This window comes from Phascolarctos cinereus, unplaced genomic scaffold (genome assembly GCF_003287225.1).
Source record: "Phascolarctos cinereus isolate Bilbo 61053 unplaced genomic scaffold, phaCin_HiC Scaffold_2;HRSCAF=192, whole genome shotgun sequence".
Lineage (NCBI taxonomy): Eukaryota > Metazoa > Chordata > Mammalia > Diprotodontia > Phascolarctidae > Phascolarctos > Phascolarctos cinereus.
In genome coordinates this window covers 376,378,426-376,397,719 of record NW_027555625.1, presented here as the reverse complement: position 1 = coordinate 376,397,719, position 19,294 = coordinate 376,378,426, and the positions used below count along the sequence as shown (strand labels likewise).

The following is a 19,294-nucleotide window of genomic DNA, read 5'->3' as shown; positions in this document are numbered from 1 at the left end:
TCAGTGTAACTTTCTTTTTTTAAGTCACTCTAGGGCACTTGTAGAGTTCTTTTGAATTGTCTTAAATTTATTAACTTATCACCAGCAAAGCCTCTTTCAAGTACCTCAGACTGCAATAAATGTTCTGGCTGAAGTGAGAATTTTACCCATTATTTATCATTTGCTTCATCAGGATGCTGTGCAAACAGTGCAACTAAACCAAATATTTTGTCACTGCTGGGAAATTCCTCTCACCTCCTCTTCGAACAGGAAGCTACGGCATTGTAGATTTTGCTAAGAGAGTAAAAATAAAATATCCTTTGACCCACAAAAGGGGTGGGAAATGGACTCTGCTCTTCCCCCCTCCTCTTCCCTCCACTTAAGAAATAGCTCTGAGTTTAACCCAGTGACTCACTATGAACGTTATCTACAAATCAGAGGGGGAAATATGCTTTCTAGGCAGAGAATTAAGGGTGAGCATAGCTTTATAGGATGTGGAAGGCAGAACTTTAGAGAGCTGTACATGGGTAAAGCTGATGAAATGAAGTTTACAGAAACGACTTTCTAGTCCCTATGTCAAAAACAGCCACAGGAACGACACTATTTAGCAGCAAAGGTTAACATGCTGTCTTATTAAGGAAGAGACCTTGTCTTCAGCCCAAGCTACAGGGGTATTTGATACAATCAGGTCTCTTTGAATCTGTTATCAAGCCAGAAAGTTCTTTCAAAAAATTCAGATCAAAAAGGCATGTTTCAGTGACAAGTTAAATAGAAAATTCTTAAAGTTCAGAGACTATGTCTGACTTGCTCAATGTGCACCATTTAATCAGAGACTTTAAAGATGGTTACCTGGAAATAGTAAAAAATAAATTAATTATCCATATTTTAAAGGCCTGTAAATACACAGGTGTGGATCATGCCCTAGGTGTTGTCACCATAAACTAGGCCATGGAATTAATGTAAGGTTTTTCCCAAGGTAATCCATTGGAGCTCAATCAACATATCCTTCCAAATATAAGAGAACCCGTGTGTGTGTGTGTGTGTGTGTGTGTGTATGCACGTGTGTATGTTGAGTAAGCACCAGAGGCATTCTCATTCAACTAAATTTTATTCTGGTGCCTTATGGACGTTTAACTTGGAAGTTTGAAAAGAGTTCTGAACTTGGCTTCAGGAGCAACCTTGGTTCAAACTCAGCCTCAGGCACTTACTAGCTGATTGCCTTGGCCAATCTCTGTGTCTTCATTTTTTCATCTGTGAAATCACATGCATGTGCACGCGCACACACACACACACACACACACACACACACACACACCCCAACCAGTGACTTGATCACTATGGGGAATTCCCCATGATTAAACTCCCTTTATAATGGAATTCAGCCATCACTCCACAACTTTCACTAAGTTGATAAATGACTTGTACATAACCAGTATGTATTAAAAGTAGGATTTAAACCCAGGCCTTCCTGGCCCCAAGCCTGTGGTATTCACTTCACAGAGTTGTTTTTAAGGAATAAATGAGATAATATATGCAAACTTTAAAGTGCAACAAAAGTAGCTAGCATTTATATGGCACTTTAAATTTTGCAAAGTTCTTTATGTACACTAATTCATTTAATCCTCATAACAACCCTGTGATGTAGACAATCTTATCCCCATTTTACAGATTAAGAAACTGAAGCTGTGAGAAATCAAGTGATTTCCTTAGAGTCTCTTATAAGTAGTGTCTAAGACAGGATTTGAACTCAGGTCTTCCTGACTCCAGGCCCAAAGTTGTATCCATATTTATGGCACTAGCCTGCCATTTTATGTCAGTTACTACCTGCACATGAATGTGATGCTATGCTAGATACTTTATGGAGCAAGTTAAACAAGGCTTATTAGGACATTTCATATTTTAAAAAAACCTTAATAATGTTAATCAAGGGGTTTTTTGTTGTATCCCATACCTCAAAATCATTTTACATGGCCATCTTTCTCTTCTTTTGCTCCAGTCTCCTAAAATGAGGTGGTTCTTCTCTACACTAATGTCAACCTCTACTTGTATCCTTTATCCCATCTTTTCCCATTGTTTGGGGAGTTTTCCCCATTGACCCTCCCAAAACTCATTCTAAGGAAAATATGCATACCAACTATGTTTTCATTACTCTATAGACAGCACTCCTAACTCTTCCGATTTTCTCAAGCTCTGTGCCTCTGCTCACCGCACCCCACTCAGTGAACTTCCTTGCATGTGTATTCTACCAGGCATTAGAATATGAACTCCTTGAGGGCAGGGATTGTCTTTTGTTCTGCTAATATTTGCATTTCCAATGATTAATAGTGGTTCAGAGTGTGTCCAGCTCTTTGTGACCCCATGGACCATAACACACTAGGCCCTTTGATCCTCTACTATCTCCCAAAGTCTTTCTGAGCTCATGTTCCATGTTTCATGTTTCCATGACTCTATCTAGCCAGCTCATCCTCTGCCATCTCCTTTTCCTTTTGCCTTCGATCTTTCCCAGTATCAGCGTTTTTTCCAATAAGTCCTGTCTTCTCATTATGTGGCCAAAGTACTTAAGCTTCAGCTTCAGGATTTGACCTTCCACTTAGTAAATGCTTAATAAATACTTGTTCATTTAATCAGGAACTATTTAATTATTATTTTTATTATTATTGTTGACAATAATAATAATGAGAGTAAATAAATGTCTTCAAATCCATTGCAGTTACATAATGTAGATACCTTTCTAGGGGGAAAAAAAAAAGAAGCCCTAATCATATTTAAAGTTAGCATTCTTTTCTGAGATGAATTGTTTGGGATGATTTTCCCTTCAGCTTCTCCCTCTGTGAAGAAATTTTTGGAAGCACTATGTCATAAAGGTATGGAGACCAGTCAGAAAATGGGAAACAATCCTCAATGGCCAGATTTGAAATCCTAATAGGAAACAATTATTAAGTAGAGGAAATGAAGGGATCATTCCCATGACTGGGTTGACAGCAGGCTGTGGTTTCCTCATTGGCCTCTATCTACAATCCTAAAAACCCCAGCCAAAAACCTTTGTCTTCTAGGAAGGGTAGTTTTAACAAGAAAATAAAAAGACATCTTCCTTTAAGAGAACTAGAGTCTGGCTGAGATTTCCCATCTGGGACTTGGGCCTTTGTACACCACAGACATATTTAAAACAGATCTTCATATCAAAGGAATGAGCAGAGTATTAAGCCACTCAACTATAGTGCTGTACATCCCTGATCTTAGAGAAAATACTAAATGAAACTACTTTAAATAATGTTTCAGATCTTCAAATATTCATATCTAATAGGGATGGTAGGAAAAAATGTTAGAGATAGTAAAATGTTACAAATCTACTTGAACACAGAAAAAAGAGAAAAACCTAAAAACCTGATCAACACGATTGATTGGTTGAAAGTAAAATGCAAACATTTTATGGCCCAGAAGTTCCTTTAAATGAATGGAGAAATATAGCAATACTTATATATACATAACCTTTCTTTTGTACACATTAATATTACATTTACAGTTTTACTGCAAGTGAAAGAAATATATTTTTTTCAACTGGTAAAGCCAAGGTTAAGCTCCAAACAGCATTTTTTTTTAAAGCATTAGAGGTGTCTTGGGTTCTCTCCTCTCTACCCCCTTTAAGTAACTAATTATTGAACTCTCTTCTCTTTTTATCCTCAAATAGGCCTATTTTTAAAAAGTAACTGCTGTCATAATATACAAATAACTCTCTCTGGAAACATTTTATGACCATGCCTGCTTTTATTTGCTTAAGGATAGATAATAATATGGATCTCAAAAGAAGCTATATTTGTGTCTCTCTATCTCTTAAATGTGGATGGTAGTATAGATTTCAGAGCAAAGAGCTTCATGTTCTGTGATGTATTCACCCACCCTCTTTGCAAGTTTAGTATCCTGAAGATCTAGAGATCAGGCAGATTTACTTGTCCCTCACACCAAAACAACTAGTATTTTTTTTTCAAAGGTTTTTTTTTTCTTCCAGGAAATAGTCTTTATTTCTGGACTATTTATCTCTCCCCTACAGTGGAACATATCATAGACATGTTTCAGCTCTCTTTCCTATAAAAGTATCTTTCTGCTAAATACGAAAAGTAGAGCCAAGAACTGGCAAATACCTGGTGAATTTGATCCATGTGGGCAAAAAATTCAAGCCAAAAACATCTACTCTGGATTTGTAGTTGGACTTTCCATACTAATCAAATTCATCTGACATTGCCAAATGCACTCATTGTGTTTTATTAATGAAGTCCCATCAGAAGAAGTTTACCCACTTGCTTTCTTTAACTCCCCTTTACCCTCAGCCTAGGCCCATCTTGGGAATTTAATTTTTGTCACTTGTGGAAACGTGTTCCTTTAAATATAAGGCTTATATGTGTATAATAAAAATTTCAAATTTTCCTTTAAGTACACAGTTTTGTTCCTTTAAATACAAGATTATATTTATATAATAAGCATTTCCATTTCCATCTCTGGTGCCTAATTGTTGTGGTAGAGGTAGCCACATATACTGAAGGTTATGTCAATGGAGTACAAGTGCTGGAACACTCTACCATGCCAGAAAGGTTTTATATGTGGTCCTAGCGATAGATCAAGCCTGCTTTACAACTCAGCTAAGTATTAAGAGATTTCTGAACAACACATTGGCCTGATTTTTTGGCCAAAGCAACCCATGAAACAAAGAAAATTATACAATGGCCCCCAGTCTATGTAGTCTCTTTCCTTTCTTCAAGAATGATGGGTAATCTAAATGTAAATTCTTTCCCCAGTGCCTAAAGAGTATGCATACAACTAGAGAAACTGAATCATGTTCATCTTGACATTTTCAATATATATAAAACCAGAAGGAAGAAGTAAGTTGCAGCTAAATGGAAGGATGGGGAAACAACTCATTAAATGGGACCATGAGAGGTTACAGAGGAGCTCAGTTTTCCCACATAGACTCCTGCAAAGATCTAAAAATAGTATCAAATCAAATATGTTGAAGAAATTCAAAGAAAAGTTAGAGAAAATACTTTAATCCAGTTAAGTGCTGGAAAAAAAAACTACCAGAAGCCCACAGGATCCTTGCACCAGGGAAGCCAGTAGGGGACAAGGTAAACAAACTGCAGGCTTGACAGAGCCTGGGCCAAAGACATAGCAGGGGGATCTAAAGTTTGTAGACCCCTCTATCTAGGCAGAAGAAAAGCCACAGTAAGTGAAAAGGAAAGCCCCAAAGGATTAAGGAACCCACAGTGCTCTGACCACTCTGACCAGGGCCTTGAAAATGGTAACAAGCAACACTCTGATATCAATGTCCTGTGTGGGTAGAAAATCCATAGCAAGTTGACCTATGATGCTCCAGAGGGCCATTAATCCCATAACACTTTGTACCAGGGGAAAGGCATCCTGGAGTGCTGGGACAATAAAACTTCAAGGAAGGATAGATAGGAATGCTCTGGCAGTTATCACCACAGACACGAGCTGGGAGATCTCAGTGTGTCCAGGACACACAAGGAGGGTATGGAAGTCAATAGCAGTATGACATGAGGTACTCCAGTAGGTCCTGAAGACTAAAGTACTCTGTACCTGGGATCCACAGGGATCTGAAACTTGACATTGCTCTGATCACAGATATGCCAGGGAAGGTGAAAGTCAGAGGCAAGAGCCCAGATACCAGAGATCAAGACCAGAGTCTGACTGTCCCATCCAAGATGATGGGAAAGGATGAAGCCTGGCTCTGGCACAAAATCTGAAAACAGGAACTGAAGCTAAAGATGTTAATAAATAGAAAAGGATATTAAACACTATAAAGAAATATTACAGAGTAAAAGGTGCCCAAAAGGAACACCAGGAAAAAGAAAATAACTCTGTAAGAACTATAAGAGCCTCTGAGAGAAAAATAAAATGACTGAGCCACAAGGACTATGAATGCCTGAAAAAAATGAGTGAAGAGATAAAAATAAAATGTTAAGTGAAACCAGAACTTTGAAGGAAATATCTGGAAGAAGAATAGCTTAGAACAAAAGGGAGAAAATCTTATTCAATTAATTTTACCTCAAAATTATAATGAGGAATCAATGACTCCATGAGACAATACAAATATTAGAACAAAATCAAAATATAAAGTCTTCACTATAAAAAAAAATAACTGACCTGGAAAACCGGTCAAGGAAAGATAGTTAAGAATCATTTAATTTCTTGAAAACCATGACCAAAACAATCTGGATACCATATTTTAAGAAATCATAAATTAAAACTTCCCAGATCTACTAGAACTAAAGTGAAAAGTAAAAAAATAGAAAGAATCCATCAGTCATTTCCTGAAATTCCAGAGTGAATTCTCCTAAAAGTCATGCCCCAAATCCAGAGCTTCCCGGTCAAAGAAAAAAACACTGACAGCAAGAAAAGTCAAGTACCAAAGATCCAGGGAGAGTATCACACAAAATGTGTTGGCTACCCATGTAAAAGAAAGGCAGTCATGGAATATGATATTTCAAAAGGCAGAAGAAAATACCTTGTAATCAAGAATGACTTATTTAGTAAAACCCAAACTTAGTTCGAGATGGACCATTAATGGAATGTATCAATGGTTATCAAATGTTGAAAACTCAAAGTTTTATGTGAAAAAATATCTGTTGATATTTATGATATTAGAAATTAAAACATATTTAAATATGTACTAATTCACTTAACAGTAATAATAATAAATGGCTTATAGGTTAATGTAAATAACATATTTTACTATAAAAAAACCCTTATTTTCCAAAACAAAAAAAAAAAAAGAGTGAGAAGAGTGTCATTGTTTTTATTTTTTTTTATATATTTTGGCAGATTGGGTTAATCGAAGACAGATACATTTCTGTATGTGCTTCTGCATTTAGTCTTTTATAATATGTTGCTTTGGTTGTGGTATTTGAAGAAAATCTGGCCTCATGTAGATATGTAGTTAGAAAAGGGAATATTTTCATAAGCAAGTAATGTGTTAATATTATTATGAAAATAACTTTGACCTTCTGGACCCCCTGAGAGGGTCTTGGGATCCCCAAAGGTCCATGGACCACACTTTCAGAATTTCTGGAATAGAAAACATTAAATATTCCTTAATGAAAGGACCAGAGCTTAATAAAAGTTTTGAATTGCAAACACAGAAGTCAAAAGATAACAAGGAAAATAAACACATTTGAACCCTTGAAAGGGGGCTATAGAATAATAAAGTGATTATATCCTAACAAGGAAGAAGAAACAAGGCTTCCTTTCAAACCCTTATGTCTGCAAAGATCATAGGTAGTTATATAGGCAAAGAGGTGGCATAGAGGTGTTGTGGCTCTGTTATGATGTTACTGAGAGAAGAAAGAAAAGGGAAGTAAAGGTGTGTATAGGAAAAAAGGAAAGAGGGAGGAGAGGAAATATACTTTCATATAATCATGATGTAGGGAATCAAATTCATACAAATGCAGAGGAAAGTTTGGAAAGAATGAAATTCACTTTCATATGAACTGAACAATGGAAGATTGAACACATGCTTTCAGGTGCTCTTAGGCTCATATAGAGAATGAGTTTGATGTGGAAATACATTAAACTCAAGAGGGAAATAGGTGGAGAGAGGGAAAAGCAAGAGGATGGCTTAAGTGAGGAGGTAGCATCAGTAAGTGATATCATAAGCTAAATGAACTCCATCATCAAATGGTGTAATAAGAAGGAGCGGTTAAAAGGAAAGAAAGGTTAAAAACCTATGGTCAAGAGCTGGGTAAGGAAAAACAGGGGGGAAAAAAGCAGAACCAAGCTGCTACACTTATAGATCATATAAGTGTTCATTTAAGCACACTTATATAACTTTAACAAGAGTTAAGTTATTCTTAAGTAACCTTTTTTGAAAAGAAGGAATGGAGGCAAAAAGAGGAGAAAACATAAGAAGACAAGATGGAGAGAAATATACAATTAATAATCATAACCATAAGAGGAATTAATTCACCCTTAAAAGAGAGGAAGATAGCAAAATGGATCAGAAAGCAGAATCAAACAATATGTTGTTTATGAGAAATGGGGGGAAAAAAGCCAGTTAAAATGAGTGGCTATGGCAAAATTTATTATGCTTTAGGTGAACTCAAAAAAAAAACATGGTTAGCAATCATATTATACAAGGCAACAGTAAAACTAGAAGGTAGATTAAGTATAGTATGCTTAAAGAAACTATAGACAATAAAATAATATCATTACTTGACATATATGCAACTAATGGAATAACATCTCTGTACAGGGTGTCACAAAAGTCTAAGTGTAGTTTTCAGCTTAACTTTATTTTTTAAATAATTTTTTATTTAATTAAATATTTCTCAATTGCAGATAAAAATTAATCTTTATTTTTTAATTTTGAATTCCAAATTCTCTCCCTCCTTTTTGCCCCTCCTCCCTCCTTGAAAAGGCAAGCAATTTGATATGTATTATACATGTAAAATTATGCAAAACATATTTCCATATTAGCCATGTTGAAAGAGAAAACAGACAAAAATGAAACAAAAATAAAAAGTTCAATCTGCATTCAGAGCTTATTAGTTCTCTCTCTGGAGGGGTTATACTATTTTTCATCATGAGTTCTTTGGAATTGTGTTGGGTCATTGTTTTAATCAGAGTAGTTAAGTCTTTCACAGCTGATCATCCTTACAGTACTGTTGTTACTGTCTATAATGTTCTCCTGGTTCTGCTCATTTCACTGTCATCATTTCATGTAAGTCTTGCCAGATTTTTTCTGAAAGCAAATTGGTCATCATTTCTTATAGAGCAATAGCATTCCATCATAATCAGTCACCCCAGCTTGTTCAGTCATTCTCCAACTGATAGGTGGCATCTTCTCAATTTCCAATTCCTTATCACCATGAAAAGAGCTGATATATTTTTGTACAAATAGTACCTTATTTTCTTTTCTTTGATCTCTTTGCAATTCAGAGCTATTGTGGTATTGCTGGGTCAAAAGATATGCACAGCTTTATAGCTCTTTGGACATTGTTCCGAATTGTTCTCCAGAATGGTTGGACTAGTTCACAACTCTACCAACAGTGCATTAGTATCTCAATTTTTCCACATCCTCTTCAACATTTGTCATTTTCCTTTTCTCTCATGTTAGTCAATCTGGTAGGAATAAGATGGTATTTCAGAGTTTTTCTCTGTACAGTATTGATTTAGAGCAATTTTTATGTGAATAGTGATAGCTATGATTTCTTCTTCTGAAAACTGTCCATGTTTTTGATCATTTAGCAACTGGGGAATGGCTCTTATTTTTATAAATTTGGCTCGGTTCCCTATGTATTTGAGAAATGAGGGGCAGCTAGGTGGTGCAGCAGATAGAGCACTGGCCCTGGAATCAGGAGGACCTGAGTTGAAATCAGGCCTCAGACACATAACACTTATAAGCTGTGTGACCTTGGGCAAGTCACTTAACCCCATTGCCTAGCTTCCCCCCCCAAAAAAAAAAGAGAGAGAGAGAAATGAAAACTTTATCAGAGAAAATTGTTGTAAAAAAGTTTTTCCAGTTTCCTGTTTTTCTTCTGATTTTGGCTACAATAGTTTTGTTTGTGCTTTTTAATTTCATCTTTTTAAGCTTTTTTACTTTTTAAATTAAATTAATTTTTTATTTAATTTAAATTAAACTTTTTAATTTCATCTGTTCGAAACTATCTATTTTACTTCCTATGATCCTTTCTGTTTCTTCTTTGGTCATAAATTCTCCCCTTATCCCTAGATCTGACAAGCACATTTTTCCATGCTCTCCTAATTTACTTATGACATCACCTTTTATGTCTATATCATTTGTCCATTCTAACCTTATATTAGTATATGGTGTAAAATGTTGGTCTATGCCTACTTTCTGCCAAACTGCTCTCTAGTTTTCCCGGAATTTTTTGTCAAGATGTTGAATTCTTACCACAAAACCTTGGATCTCTAGGTTTATCAAATATTAGATTACTATGATCAATCACTACCATGTATTGTGTATCTAATCTATTCCACGGATGTACTACTCTATTTCTTAGCCCATACCAGATTGTTTGATGACTACCATTTTGTAATATAGTTTGAAATCTGGTACTGCTAGGCTGCCTTCATTCACATTTTTTTTCATTGATTCCCTTGACATTGTTGACCTTTTCTTCTTCCAGATGAATTTTGTTATTTTTTTCTAGGCCTATAAAATAATTCTTTGGTAGTTTGATTACTATGGCACAGAATAAGCAAATTAACTTAGCTAGAATTGTGATTTTTATTATATGGGTTTACCCTACCCAAGAGTAATTAATATTTCTCTGATTGTTTAGGTTTGTCTTCATTTGTGTGAAATGCATTTTATAAGTTTATTCATAACATTCCTAGGTTTGTCTTGGCAGATAGACTACCAAGTATTTTATATTGCCTGCAGTTATTTTGTTTTTTAGATTTTTTAAAAATTGTTTTCAATTTTTTTTTGAATTTTGAGCTCCAGATTCTCTCTCTCCTTCACTCCCTCTCCATACACTGAGAAGGCAAACAAGATGATATCACTTATACGTTATAAATTGTGCAAAAATATTTCCAAATAAGCCATATTGCAAAAAAAAAAAAAAGATGAATGAATTGAGAAAATTCTACTTCTCAGAGTTCATCAGTTTTCTCTCTGGAGGTGGATAACATTTTTTCTTCATGAGTCCTTTGGAATTGCCTTGGATCATTGTATCGATCAAAGTAGCTAAGTTTCTCATAGTTAATCACCATTACAACATTGTTGTTACTGTTCACAATGATCTCCTAGTTCTTCCCACTTCACTTTGCTTCAGTTCATATAGGTCTTGCCATGTTTTTCTCCCTGAAAGTACTCTCCTTGTCATTTCTTATAACACAATAATACTCCATCACAATCATATGATACAACTTATTCAGCCATTCCACAGTTTATGAACATCCCCTCAATTACCAATTCTTTGCCACCACAAAAAAGAGCCACTATAAATATTTTTGTATATATAGGTTCTTTTCCTTTTTCTTTGATCTTTTTGGGGTACAGACCTTATAGTGGTATTGCTGTGTCACAGGGCATGCAAAGTTTTATAGCCCTTTGGATATAGTTTCAAATTGTTCTTGGGAGTGGTTGGACCAGTTCACTTCACCAGTAATTCATAAGTGTACCTATTTTCTCTCATCTCTTCCAGCATTTGTCATTTCTGATAGGTGTTAGGTGGTACCTCTGAATTATTTCAATTTGTCTTTCTCTAATCTATAGTGATTTAAAATATTTTTTCATATTACTATAGATAGTTTTGGGTTTTTTTCTTTCTAAAACTGCCTGTTCACATCCTTTGACCATTTATCAATTGGTAAATGGCTCTTATTTTTATAAATTTGTCTTATTCCCTATATATTTGAGAAATGAAGATTTTATCAGAAAGTAGGTATAAAATTTTATCATATTGCTTTATTGTCTATGATACCTTTTAGCAAAATGTAGTTTCTCTGATTATCTCTTTCAATTAGGTTTAATTTTGCTTTTACTTTGTCTGATAGCTTGATTACCACCCTGTTCTCTTCACTTCAACTGAAGCATAATAAACTCTACTCCATCTCTTCATTTCAACTCATTGTGTGTCTTTCTGTACCAAGTGTGTCTCTTATACACAATATATTGTCTGATTCTGTTTTCCAATTTATTCTGCTATCTTCTTCCATTCTGTGGGTTAGCATATCCCATTCACATTCACATTAATAATTATGAACTGTGAATTTCCCTCCATCCCATTTTCTTGTTTATCCTTCTCTCTCTCTCTCTCTCTCTCTCTCTCTCTCTCAACCCTGCCTCTCATTAAAAGCTTGTCTAGATTCTGAACATTACATTTCCCAATATGCCTTAAGATTCACACACACACACACACACACACACACACACACACCACACACACACACCCTCTTATCCTCATATCTCCCTGTTGGGTAAGATAGATTTCTATACCTAACTGAGTGTGTGTGTGTGTGTGTGTGTGTGTGGTGTATATGTATGTACGTATGTGTGTGTGTGTATACGTACATATATATGTATATATATATTCCCTCTTTGAACTATGAGAGTAAAGTTCAAGCATTGTTTGTCACACCCCCTTTTTCCACTTCACTGTAAAAGTTCTTTGTTGTGTACCTCCTATATGTGACATAATTTGCCCTATTCTACCTCTCCCTTCTCCCAAGGAGTCTCTGTTTTTCTCCCCTACATTCTTTTTGTTGGAAGTTATCCAAATATAATCAACTCACACCTGTATCCTCTGTCTATGCAGACTCCTTCTAACTGCCCTAATAATAATAAAGCTCTTAGGAGCTACATGCGTCATCTTCCCATATAGGAATATGAACAGTTTAACTTCATTGAGTCCCTGATGGTTGTTGTTCAGTCATTTTTCTGTCACGTCCAACTTTTCCTGATGGTATTTGGGTTTTCTTGGCAAGGATACTGGAGTAATTGGCGATTTCCTTTTCCAGCTCATTTTACAGATGAGGAAACTGAGGCAAACAGAGTTAAGTGATTTGCCCAGAGTCACACAACTAGTAAGTGTCTGAGGCCAGATTTGAACTCAGGAAGATGAGTTTTACTACCTCCAGGCCTGGCACTGTATCCACTGGATCACCTACCTGTCCAGTTCTAATAATTACTCTTTCACATTTACCTTTTTATGCTTCTCTTGAGTCTACTATTTGAATGTCCAATTTTCTATTCAACTCTGGTCTTTTCATAAAAAATGTTTGGAAGTCCTCTATTTTATTAAATATACATTTTTCCCCCTGAAATACTATAGTCAGTTGTGCTAGATAGGTTATTCTTGGTTGTAATCCCAGCTCCTTTGCCCTCCAGAACATCATATTCCAAGCCCTCTTCTTCTTTAATGTGGAAGCTGCTAAATCTGTGATCCTGACTGTGGCTCCATGATATTTGAATTGTTTCTTTCCGATTGTTTGCAATATTTTCTCCCTGAGCTGGGAGCTCTGAAATTTGGCTATAATTTCCCTGGGAGTTTTTATCTCTTTCAGGAGGTGATCAGTGGATTCTTCCAATTTCTGTTTTACTCTCTGGAGCTGAGATATTGGGGCACTTTTCCTTGATAATTTCTTGAAATATGATGTCTAGGGCTTTTTTTGGTCTGTCTTTCAGGTAGTCTAATAATTCTTAAATTACCTCTCCTCAATCTATTTACAGGTCAGTTGTTTTTTCCAATGAGATATTTCACATTTTCTTCTATTTTTTTCATTCTCTTGGCTTTGTTTTATTGCTCAATTCTAATTTTGAAAGAATTATTTTCTTTAGTGAGCTTTTGCAACTCTCTTTCCATTTGGCTAATTCTGCTTTTAAAGGAGTTCTTTTATTCACAGAATTTTTGTGCCTCTTTATCATTAGGCCAATTCTGTTATTTAAGACGATATTTTCTTCAGTGCTTTTGTGCCTGTTTTACCAAGCTGTTAATTTTCTTCTACATAATTTTCTTACATCACTTTCATTTCATTTCTTAATATTTCCTTTACTTTTCTCTTTCTATAACTCTTCTGGGAATTATTGCTGGCCTTACATTTAACTATCATTTTTCTTCGAGGCTTTGCTTATAGCTATTTTCACATTCTTGTCTTCTTTTAAGTTTATGCCTTGGTCTGCCTAGCCACCACAGTAGCTTTTTATGGTCAAGTTCTTTTTTTGTTGTTTGCTCATTTTCTAGCCCTTTTTATAACTTTGAACTTTATGTTAAAGTTGACCTCTGCTCACCTAGAGGTGCAGAGGCACTGTGCCAAGCTTCTGTAATTTTTGTGCTGCTGTTTGCCAAACTAGTTCTGGGAATCTGCAAGTTTTCAGTGCTTCCAAGGTGGTGTTATTGTGGGAGAAGTGGTTGTCAGTGCTCTCCTTGTCTATGCTCCAGTCTTCACCCAAGAAAGGCCTTTTTCAAGTGCTAGCACTCCTCTTGGCCCTGAAACTGATCCTGGCCCTTGCTGCCTCATGATTGATCACAACCTCTCCTATCTGTCCTGGAATTGCAACCCAGAGCTGTTTATGGACAATAGAGTTGCCAATCAGAGCCAGCTGCACCCAATGTTATCAAAGGTTCCCCTGTAATCTCCTTCTGGCCAGTTGTCTGACCCTCTTACTGTCTCTGGGTTTAGAGCTCCCAAAACTGCTGCTGCTGCTGCTGCTGCTGCTGCTGTTGTAGCTGCCCCTATGGCCCACCACTGATGCTCCAGCCACACTTAAGTCCTGTACCCACCATGGTGTTAGTGTTACAATTACAGTCTAAAAGACCTCTCCTGTGTACCTTTTAAGTTCTTTTTAGTACCTCTGACCTTTTGTTGGTTCTGCCACTCCAAAATTTGATTTGAGGCATTATTTTAAAGTTCTTGAGATAGGAAAGTTGTGTCCCAGCTTGTACTCTGCCATCTTGGCTTTGTCTCTGCAGTTAGTTTAAATGCAATTTCTCTTTGTATCTCTTCCTGCTGGGTTTTGTTGGTAGCGTATGGAAATGCTGATGATTTATATGGGTTTATTTTACATGCTGTAACTTTGCTAAAGTTGTTCATTATTTCAACTAGTTTTTTCAATTAACTCTCTAGGGTTCCCTAAGTATACCATCATATCATCTGCAAAAAAGTGATACTTTGTTTCTTCATTGCCTATTCTTACTTCTTTAATTTATTTTTCTTGTCTTATTTTTGTGGGTAGCATTTTTAGTAAGTACAATGTTGACTATCAGTGGTGATAATGAGTATCCTTGCCTCACCCTGATCTTATTGGGAAGTCTTCAAGTTTATCCCCATCAGAGATAAGTGTTCTTGGTTTTAGATAGATACTACTTATCATTTTAAGAAAGGCTTTATTGATTCCTATGTTTTCTAGTATTTTTAGTAGGAATGGTTGTTGTATTTTTTCACTTTTTCGGTGTCTATTGATACAATCCTATGATTTTCATTGATTTTGTTATTGATGTGGTCAATTATGCTGATAGTTTTCCTAATATTTAACCAGTCGTAGAGTCTTGGTATAAATCTCACTTCATCATAGTGTATAATCTTTGTGATATATTGGTGTAATCTCTTTTCTAGTGTTTTATTTTAAAAAATTTGTACTGCTATTTAATCATAAAGAATTGAATAATTAAGGAACAAATCTTAGAAACAATAGATAATTTAATCAAAGAAAGTGATGACAATGAGACAACTTTGCAAAACTTTTGAGATATAGACAAAGCAAGCATAAAGGGAAATTTTGGCTTCATAAACTCTTTCATCAACAAAAGAAGAACAGGAATAAAAGATGTCATCAAAGAAATGTATGCTAGGAAGAGAAAAAGGTCTGACCATGTTTTAAGAGTAAGGAATGATAAATAGTCCTACAAATTGCTCAATTGATATTCTCATGAGATCAGAATAAAGCAAAAAAGGCACCCCAAGGGTTTGATGGATACCTGTGGAGAACTTATAAGAACACATTGATAAAAAAAAAATTACATGAAATAGGTAAGTATAGAGGGATTGTAATTGGCATTTTTAGAGTCAAGGTCCACATCAATGAGATTAAACATCCATTTGAGTACTTGAGTGGGCAACTATGAAGCTCGCTTGCTCTCTCTTTCTCTGTTTCTCTGTCTCCAATCTATAAAAAAAAATTATATTTTTCACACATTTTCAAGAGTAATTATAAAGGGGAATGAATGGATAAATTTTAGAATATTTGATAAGTATGTAATTGTGTGACAAGCAGTATAGTAGTCAAATGGGATTAATTAGGAAGAGGAATATATCAGGAAGGAAATATAACATAAAATCAGAAAACATCAATAACATTTTTTTAAAAGCAAAAAGAATTTTTGATGTGTTTCTTTTTATTTTTTAACATTTTTATTTAAAGTTTTGAGTTCCAAATTCTATCCTTCCATCCCCTCACCCTTCCCTTAGAAGGAAGCAATCAGATGTAGGTTATGCATGTGCAATTATGCAAAACATTTCCATATTAGCCATTTTGTACAAGAAGACTCAAATAAAAGAAAAAAATGAAAGGAAGTAAACAATAATATGCTTCAGTCTGTATTCAGTTAATATCAGTTTATTTTCTAACATTTCATCATTAGTTCTTTGGGATTGTCTTAGATCATTGTATTGCTGAGAATAGCTAAGTTATTCACAGTTCTTCATCAAACAATATTTCTGTTACTATGTGCAACATTCTTCTGGTTCTGTTCACTTCACTATGCATCAATTTATGTAAGTCTTTCCAGGTTTTTTTGAAATCATCCTGCTTACTATTTCTTATAGCACAATAATATAATACCACAGTTTGTTTAGCCATTCTCCAACTGATGTGAATCCCTTTGAATTCCAATTCTTAGCCACCACAAAAAGGAGCTGCTATATACACTTTTGTACAAATAGGTCCTTTCCCCCTTTTTGGATGTCTTTAGGATATAGATCTAGTAGTGGGATTGCTGGATCAAAGAGTGTGCACCGTTTTGTGAAGTTTAGATTCAATCAAAGGGCTGCACTTGAGGACCACATGTGGTCACATGTGGCCTTGAGGACCCAGGTTCCTTAACACTGGTCCAGCACATATTAGTTACTTAATAAATACTTATTGTCCCATCCACCTTTTTCTCATTCTCATCTTTTATGATGGAGTTCAGATAGAAATAGTCCTGGTACCAGTCACTATCTTACTGTGATTATTTTATACTTAGTAGCACTCTGAATTACTGTTTTCATTGGTTGAATAAAAGCATTCAGATGTAAGCACATCTCTAAGGTTACTGGAAACATTTTCAATATAATCCTGGTAGCCAACAGGCCATATCCATCTCATCCTTTCTCCAAATGATTTTATTATTTTCTCCTGCCTGTGGAGGGCCTTATGACTCTATACTTGGATCATAGCTTTTTTATAGGTTCCATTGGGAGGTAAACTGCTTTCAGTCACATTCAACAAATCCCACGGCATGTACTTGTAAAGATCCTTTTTCTGTTGCTCAGTGCAGTGAAGTCTACTCATTCCAAAGGTATCTTTTTTCTAAATTTTTTACTTTTATCACATACTCTGAGAATATCCAGTAATCCTTTCTGGTGAAGAAGTACTCACCTTTCCATAGCTTCTTTAATGTGATGAGTTCTACATTTCATTAAGATTGTATGAGTTTGTTTAGGATACTTTCCAAATATGCAATAGTCCATTTTATACTTCCTGAAAATATATGTTAAGACTTGTATTAAGTAGGTTCCAATTACTTTGAATGCATTCTTCTCATTTACCTTTTATTTTAGGTTATTAGTAAGCCTCTTAACTTTGTCAGGCATAGCTTTCTCCTTGACAGCTTTGTATTCAGCCTAGAGAAGATCAAGGTACATATAATTATAATTTATATTTATTAATCATATACTTTCATCCGTAGGTTTAATTTGACTTCTATATTCAAGCCAAGTTTTTAGCTTCTATTGTTCTTTCAAATACATGAAGAATTTTACATCCATCATGCCCAAATGATATTTTGATATCATCAGAGAAAGATCCCATGAGATGAAGATACTATTTAATATGTTTCTAGTATTGTTGTCTCAGATGTCATGTATGTGTGTATGTGTGTATATCTATGAATGCATGTATATGTGTGTATGTATGTATATCTGTAGGTATGTAGCAGAGCAGCTAAGTGGGGCAGTGGATAGAATGATAGGTCTGGAGACAGGAAGACTCATCTTCCTGAGTTCAATTCTGGCCTCAGACACTTACTAGCTGTGTGACCCTGGTCAAGTCATTTAACCCCAGTTGCCTCAGTTTCCTCATCTCTAAAATTAGCTAGAGATGGAAATGGCAAACCACTGAATTAGCTTTGCCAAGGAAACCCCAAACAGGATCATGAAAAGTCAGACACAACTGAAAAACTGCTGAACAAAATATATGCATGGTCATACATACACACATATATATGTATACATACATAGATATAATAAACATACAAAGTGATTAAAATGTTTTGGTACAATTCCAATTTGGAACTTCATTTGGAAGCCATACTTAATTCTATTTAGGAGAGATGATAAAGAGTTTAAAGCTAGGCAGGGCTATAAGGGGTTTAAACTGTCTCCAGAAAAATGCCACTATTTGATGACTATTATTCATGTTTTGAACAGAGCAGTTTTCCTTATAAACACCAATGTTATTGTTATTCTTGTTTTTGTTGACAAATTATGTAAAGTGGGAATAATATTAAAGTTGAATTCAATCAAAAGATTACTAAAAGATGTAGACTTTATATTTTATTTAAATGATCTATACAACATGAGTCTTTCAGTCTTAAATATAAGACCTAATAATTTCATGACAAAAAACCTCATAGAATAGTGAAAGAAAGAGAAAGAAAGAAAGAAAGAAAGAAAGAAAGAAGAAAGAAGAAAGAAAGAAAGAAAGAAAGAAAGAAAGAGAAAGGAAAGTTTGAGATTATAAATCTTGGTCCAGCATCCTATGATCTGGGATCACATGAGTTGTATTCAAACTTGAGGAGTAACCTAAAAGAGCACAAATTCTTTGGGGTTTTTTATGCCTTTTTTTTTTCATCACACAGTAAATCCATAAAAATAAGGAACTAGATAAGACCATATGCATAAATATAGAAAATGCAAAAAGGTCTAAAAATAGTCCGTAAATAATCATACAATCTTTCTCCCTCTTCAATGAATTATACACCCCATAGGGATGCATGCAGTGTCCCTCAGACTGCTAACACTGTTCTCACAGTTTGAATATCCCTCAGAAAGAAATCAAATTTGAGGTTGCCAGCAAGGCAATATCCCATTTTTCTAGAGAGTTTGTCAGTGAACATATCCATTCTCTCCATACCAACATACCTTCAAATGTTCCAGAAATAGAAGAAATACGGTATCCTGAAAAGAATGCTAGATTTAGATTCATAGGGCCTAAGTTCAAATCATAGCTCTCCTACTTTCTACATATGTGACATTAGCTAAACAAAAGTATCTGGAGTATCTTACCATTTATAGGAAATCTCTCTCCTCATGGTGTGCTGACCCTCTTGAATAATAATGTCAAACACCTTTGGTGAACATGCATCTCCTTTTTTTAATGTATTACTTTATATTAACAATCAGAGGGTGATCAAACAAAGTTATCTCTGTGGTTATACCTTTCAAGGATTCTTGTAAAATTTAGATATATGTGGGGGAGACATTTTGTTGGAGGAGAGCCTTAAAGACAACATTCTGTTGTACCAAATAAAATGTTTAATTGTACTTAAATATAAGCGCAGTGGGACTTAGTATTCTCTGT

At 35.1% G+C, this 19,294-nt stretch overlaps 1 pseudogene; it reads right to left on the bottom strand.

Annotated features, from left to right (window-relative positions):
- Nucleotides 1–19,294, bottom strand: part of LOC110220819 (eukaryotic translation initiation factor 3 subunit M-like) — a 51,429-nt pseudogene that overhangs the window by 9,569 nt on the left and 22,566 nt on the right.